The sequence below is a fragment of the Rhipicephalus microplus genome, unplaced genomic scaffold, assembly GCF_043290135.1.
Source record: "Rhipicephalus microplus isolate Deutch F79 unplaced genomic scaffold, USDA_Rmic scaffold_905, whole genome shotgun sequence".
In the NCBI taxonomy this organism is placed as follows: domain Eukaryota; kingdom Metazoa; phylum Arthropoda; class Arachnida; order Ixodida; family Ixodidae; genus Rhipicephalus; species Rhipicephalus microplus.
Window position 1 is genome coordinate 17,501 of NW_027465458.1, and position 5,841 is coordinate 23,341.

A 5,841-nucleotide genomic window follows, 5' to 3' on the forward strand; every position below is an offset into this window, starting at 1 on the left:
CCGCAACCCTGTACAGGGCCACTTCTTCACAAGGCTGGCAATCGGCTTCCCCGCTGCACGCGTGCGGCGCACAACCGGTGTGACGTGGAAGTGACGGGACACGTTCGTAAACCCATCGCGAACCGAGTACGACGCCCTACCAAGTGCGCCCGCAACCCTGTACAGGGTCACATCTTCACAAGGCTGGCAAGCGGCATTCCGCTGCGCGCGTGCGTCGTCCGAGCAGTTGCGTGATAAACGACCGTGTCGAAAGCCCAAACACCGCCGAGGCCAGTCGCCGCCGCCGCAAGGGCAGCCACGCAGCCTGGCGAGAGGCATCGTCTCGTGTAGCGTCGCCCCCGCCCCAACTGGAGTGGCCCAGTTTTTTGAACGGGACGGGAACTGCGAAGCACTTAGACCGACGGCGGACTACGACGAGAACGCCTTAAGCTTCGCCAACGTTTCGCCAACTCGTGCGGGAGACTTTTTCCGCTTCGCGGCAAGTCGTCGCGCCGTGCTCTCCGCATCAACCGCGTACGCAGCGAACCGCAAACGTCGGGCGCAGCCTCCTCACCTCCCTGCGCTTTGCGCGCGAACGTTCCCTGTTCGCGCGGCAAAGCCTGGAGGAGGCACGGCCCCGCAGCGTGTTCGAGCGCCCGGTCTACGGGACACCCTGCTTACTTCGAGGGCAACAAGCGCAACGCAAGGCTGCGATCTCGCGCACTTTGCGCACGGCTGGAGAAGCTTTGCTGGCCGGCTTTCGCTCCTCGTGTTTACCGTGCGTTAAAGTTGCGCGTCCGTGGCTCTCGCAGCTCTTGCGCGCCCGGTCGCAGAGAGGAGTACGCAACCTCGACCGCACTTTCCCTGCAGGCTTCCTTCCGACTCGAAGTCCTGCGGCGGTCTCAACGAGGTGCCACATCCTCAATGCAGTCGGTCGCCCCCGTTTCGGTTGGGCTCTGGCACGACGGTCGCCACCGTCTCGCCCTTGAGTGGCCGCTGTTGGCGCTCGCTGTGAGGTGTTCAGCGTGCTGTCCGTGTTGCCGACGCGGTCAAAACGAGTCGACGGCTCACGTTCCCTTGTGCGCCGAAGGCTCTCTTGATATGTGATCCGACCCTCAGACAGACGAAGCCAAGGGAAGACCCAAGGCCGCAATGTGCGTTCAAAGAATCAGTGCTCAGTGTGTCCTGCAATTCACACCAAGTCTCGCAGCTGGCTGCGTTCTTCATCGACCCGAGAACCGAGTGATCCACCGCTTAGAGTCGTGAAAAAGTGTTTGTTCAATTCCGTACAGTCAAAACCAAACGTTTCTGGCACTCGGCCAAACAGTGGCCAAGAAGGGCGCTTTTCAGCGCACGCTTGGACTCCAAAACTCTGCCGCGCCTTTTTCGGCTGCCGCAAATCGAGCAAACGGTGTGTTTCGGACGGCGTTTCGCTTTCGCTACTTGCGAGTGCTTTCGTGGTCCACCCCTCTATAAATACTCGGGAGGCGTCGAAGCCGGTTCTCCAAGCCGGACCCGTAGGTATCGTTGTGTGCTCGCTCTCATTGGCCCGCCTAACCAGAAAATGCCTGCGGTACACCCATTTGGATAAGAGTGCACGCAGATGCGGGCCTCGACGGCTACACATTTCCTCGGGCGGCCGCCTCCCGGCCTCCGTGGAGCGCGGGATGCACGGTCCCATCGACAAGCCTCTCCCGTTTTTACCGTGGCGTCGCGGTTCACCACGGCAGGCGGGTCGGTCTCCTCCGCATAAAAAGGGGGACCCCCGCTTTTTGTTCCACGAAATCGCACAAGCTTTTTTCGCATCCACGGTTTGCCACCGCACACCAAAATGCCGATCCGGCTGCCTACTTTAGCCAACAGGTGGAGCCAGGCGCGCCGTACTTGCGCGGCACTTCCCACGTCCACCGAAGTCGGTGCCAAGGACCACTTTCGGCGCCGGAGCCGCGTACGAGCCTACTCGAGGCGGAAGAACGAAGCCAGCAAGGGCCTGGCCGCAAGTGCGTTCAATTGTCGGGACGTCCAAGTCCCTCGTTCTTCCGTGCTTCCTCTTTCGGCAAGTCGTTGCGGCACCTTCCCAAAGCGCGCAGACCCGCTAATCGCGACGAGCGCGACGTGGCCGTGCCGCCTTTCCCTCGGCAGCAAGCAAAACGCCTGGCAACGTCGACGCTCCCCTAACCGCGATCTCGCACCGTGTTTCGTGTGGCGAATTCAAAAGCCGGCCGGCGCTGCTGCAACCATTACGGTCGGTACGCATACGCCGCGGAGGGCGGGACGGTCATCGGAGCGTGCGGTTCCTCCATCGAGTACTGCGCACCTCGGCCGTCGCATCGCCGTGCCATGACCGGCCGCGCGTCAACGCGAACCGGTGCCAGCGAGATCCCTCGCCTGCAAGAACCGACCGGCAGCCTCCGTCACCCGAGGACGCGGAGGCGCTTGCCGCGGACGGCGGGACGGTATGCACTGGTGCACAGCGGACCCGTCACATCGCCAGTTCCTTGACCGACCGCCGACGCTTGTGCCGTTCCTCTCGTACTTGGCAGTCGCCGCGCGATTGTCGGGTCTCGTTCTTGCACGCTCGAACGGTCGGGAGGGCACTCGGCTGGCGTTTCGGGAACGCGCAGCCTCGCCTTCTACCGACGTAACCACGACTCGCCGTTCGCGCTCCGCCGCTCCTGTTTACAGTACTAGGCGGTCCCGCAGCGGTCGGGTCGCGCATTTCGAGCGCTTCGAGCCACGGTGCAGTGGCGGGTCGAAAGCCGACCTATGAGTGCGTTGCGCCGTTTGTACCCGCGTCCGCCACCTGGCCGACCGTCCAAGGTCGCGGTGTTGGCGTCCGCTGGGCGCAACAATTTGTCACGGGGTGCCGCTCCACATTCAGGCAGCCCCGTGGGGAAAAGCCGACCCCGCGTCCAAACGGGGTCAGCGGCAGAAAGTGTCGGGCGCAGACGCAGCTGAGGCGCTCACCCTTCACAATCCGTTAATGATCCTTCCGCAGGTTCACCTACGGAAACCTTGTTACGACTTTTACTTCCTCTAAATGATCAAGTTTGGTCATCTTTCCAACAGACCGGCGCAACCGAAAGGCCGCGCCGGACATCGGTCCGAAGACCTCACTAAATCATTCAATCGGTAGTAGCGACGGGCGGTGTGTACAAAGGGCAGGGACGTAATCAACGCGAGCTTATGACTCGCGCTTACTGGGAATTCCTCGTTCAAGGGGAACAATTGCAAGCCCCTATCCCAATCACGAAAGAAGTTCCACGGGTTACCCAGTCTTTTCAGACAGGGATAAAGACACGCTGCTTCCTTCAGTGTAGCGCGCGTGCGGCCCCGGACATCTAAGGGCATCACAGACCTGTTATTGCTCTGTTTCGTGCGGCTAGGAGCCGCTTGTCCCTCTAAGAAGGTTGTAAGGTGCTGGGAACCCCGCACCTATTTAATAGGCTAGAGTCTCGTTCGTTATCGGAATTAACCAGACAAATCGCTCCACCAACTAAGAACGGCCATGCACCACCATCCACCGAATCAAGAAAGAGCTCTCAATCTGTCAATCCTCCCAGTGTCCGGGCCGGGTAAGTTTTCCCGTGTTGAGTCAAATTAAGCCGCAGGCTCCACTCCTGGTGGTGCCCTTCCGTCAATTCCTTTAAGTTTCAGCTTTGCAACCATACTTCCCCCGGAACCCAAATACTTTGGTTTCCCGGAAGCTGCCCGCCGAGTCATTTGAGTAACTCAGGCGGATCGCTGGTTGGCATCGTTTATGGTCAGAACTAGGGCGGTATCTGATCGCCTTCGAACCTCTGACTTTCGTTCTTGATCAATGAAAACATTCTTGGCAAATGCTTTCGCAGTAGTTCGTCTTGCGACGGTCCAAGAATTTCACCTCTAGCGCCGCAATACGAATGCCCCCGTCCGTCCCTCTTAATCATTACCTCGTATTCCAAAAACCAACAGAACAGAAACGAGGTCTTGTTCTATTATTCCATGCAAGTTTATTCAGGCGACTCGCCTGCGTTGAGCACTCTAATTTTTTCAAAGTAAAAGCACCGGCCATCTCGAGGCACACAATGAAGTGCACCAAGAAAGAACCGGCATGATGTTCAGTCCGAGCCGTCGCATCGGGTAGATGCACTACTCGTCTGGAACTGAGATCCAACTACGAGCTTTTTAACCGCAGCAGCTTTAGTATACGCTATTGGAGCTGGAATTACCGCGGCTGCTGGCACCAGACTTGCCCTCCAATTGATCCTCGTTAAAGGATTTAGAGTGTACTCATTTCAATTACGGGGCCTCAAAAGAGTCCCGTATTGTTATTTTTCGTCACTACCTCCCCGTGCCGGGAGTGGGTAATTTGCGCGCCTGCTGCCTTCCTTGGATGTGGTAGCCGTTTCTCAGGCTCCCTCTCCGGAATCGAACCCTGATTCTCCGTTACCCGTAACAACCATGGTAAGCAAGTAACCTACCATCGAAAGTTGATAAGGCAGACACTTGAAAGAAACGTCGCCGGCTCGTGGCCATGCGATCAGCACAAAGTTATCCAGAGTCACCACACAATACGGGCCGAAACCCGATCGATCTTGGTCTAATAAAAGCACCCGTTACCCAAAGGGCTCCAGGCTCACTGCATGTATTAGCTCTAGAATTGCCACAGTTATCCAAGTAGGAAGAAACGATCTAAGGAACCATAACTGATTTAATGAGCCATTCGCGGTTTCGCCTTATTTCGGCATGTACTTAGACATGCATGGCTTAATCTTTGAGACAAGCATATGATTACTGGCAGGATCAACCAGGTAATCGTTCGACTGCGCGTCCGTCCTCGCCTTCGGCGGGCCGGACGCAGTCTGTGTGCGGCGGAGGCCACCTTCAGGCGCCCCAACACGCTTATTTTGCACTCCGAGATGACGGCGTTCGAGCTCGCTACGGCACAACCTTCCCGAAAGACGAGTGGGAGCCGTGCGGCAAGAAGCACGTTCATGCTCGCTCTTTTTCGTTGCATCGACTCGGTCGCGCCGTGCGGGTTGCCCAAGCCCGCTGCACTGTCGGTGGACCGGCCGGAACTAGCAACGGAGCCGAGACTGCAAAGCCGCCAGACGACGGGTCACGCCCGCGTCTTCGGCGCTTTCGCATCTGAATCGCCCGAGGACGACACGGAACACACCTCGATATCGTGGTAAAACGGCACCGTCCGACAACCAGCCCCTAACGCATCAAGCGGATGAGGCTGCAGACGACTGCCGTGGATTCCCCTGGAGCAGACCCGAGGACACGCTTGACGAGGCCGAAGCCCGCCGCATATCAGACACCCGGTCGCTTTCGCGTACGCCGCTCACGAGAACCCCCACATAATAGCAGCGATAAGTACCCAGACCTCCTTGGGCACTAATACGAGCGTACTCGAGAAAATTTCACCGCGGGTGTGCCCCGAAACGTGTGGCACGTTGAGCGTGCCACAAGTCTACGTCGCTCTCAAACCCGCCGAGGTCGTAGAATTTGCGACCCTACTCACGAAATTCCCACCGAGGATACGGCCGCAAACGTACCGCACCTTGGGTAGGCCACGAGTTTGTGCAACACTACGCTGACGGCACAGCACCGAGGTCGTGCGCGCACGCACGGGAAAATTCCGCCGCGGTTTCTGCCGAAAACGTGAGGCACCACGACTCTCCGCAAGTTCGCGTCGACTGCGAAAGACCGAAGTCGTGAACGACGTGTCCGCTACTCGCCGCCGACACGCTGGACACCAAACGTACAACGACTCGACGGCGTCGTAGAGGCCCACGACGCGGTTTTCCTTAACGACGTCTCGGCGTGGCACCGACAGGTTAGAACGGCCGACCAACGTTCCCTGTCCGCCGTTCG

At 58.7% G+C, this 5,841-nt stretch overlaps 2 non-coding genes across 2 annotated transcripts; both read right to left on the minus strand.

The window, feature by feature from the left end:
• Nucleotides 1-1,088: 1,088 nt before the first annotated feature.
• LOC142795838 (5.8S ribosomal RNA) lies at nt 1,089-1,241 on the minus strand. Its single transcript, XR_012893346.1, has one exon. It is a non-coding gene; the product is annotated as a 5.8S ribosomal RNA (ribosomal RNA).
• Nucleotides 1,242-2,960: 1,719 nt separating this feature from the next.
• Nucleotides 2,961-4,775, minus strand: LOC142795840 (small subunit ribosomal RNA). Its single transcript, XR_012893348.1, has one exon. It is a non-coding gene; the product is annotated as a small subunit ribosomal RNA (ribosomal RNA).
• Nucleotides 4,776-5,841: the final 1,066 nt, after the last annotated feature.